Source organism: Mandrillus leucophaeus, unplaced genomic scaffold, assembly GCF_000951045.1.
Source record: "Mandrillus leucophaeus isolate KB7577 unplaced genomic scaffold, Mleu.le_1.0 Scaffold197, whole genome shotgun sequence".
In the NCBI taxonomy this organism is placed as follows: domain Eukaryota; kingdom Metazoa; phylum Chordata; class Mammalia; order Primates; family Cercopithecidae; genus Mandrillus; species Mandrillus leucophaeus.
In genome coordinates this window covers 1635756-1636434 of record NW_012101998.1, presented here as the reverse complement: position 1 = coordinate 1636434, position 679 = coordinate 1635756, and positions in this window count along the sequence as shown.

Below are 679 nucleotides of genomic sequence, written 5' to 3'. Positions count from 1 at the left end.
TTTTTTTTTTCTTTTTTCCTGAGGGTCTCCACACATCTTTGAGTGCTTATCCTAAAAATACTCCAAATAACCATTACATGTACTGGCACAGCAAATGAGACATCACATGGTAACATGGGTCTTGCTGAGGTTGCAGACCTGGGTCCTAGCAGACACTGGGTTCATTGAGAAGTGTGGGGAGGAAAGAAACAAGAATGTTTGGGAATTCCGAGTAATTAGGGTGCAGAGGCAGCTTGTCCAGGGCTTCAAGCCTCAACACCTTACAAACTCCAAGCAGGTAGCTTTAAAGCTTAATTGGATCCTGACAATTGAAAATGGAGATTGGGTTGTACAAGCAGCTTGAAAATTGTAGTACTGTTGTTAACTCTGGGGCATTTAAATTCAACTAAAATGACACACTGACCAAACAAAATAGGACTGTGGACAGCCTCTGCCACCAGCCTTGCCCCTACCACTCCCCACTCCGGTCTAGCTTCCTAGGCTGTGGATTAGCACATGAGCTGGGGAGAGACTTCCCTAAAGGCAAATGAGTAGAAAGATGGGTACTGAATACAAGTCCTGGGCCCGTCTGCATTATATCACATCCCAGTGCACAGGCAAGCAGAAGGCTGTGGAACGACGGTGATGATAGACTTGGGTCAAGGGCATGTGACCTTGGGCTAAGGACACTGTCTCATTA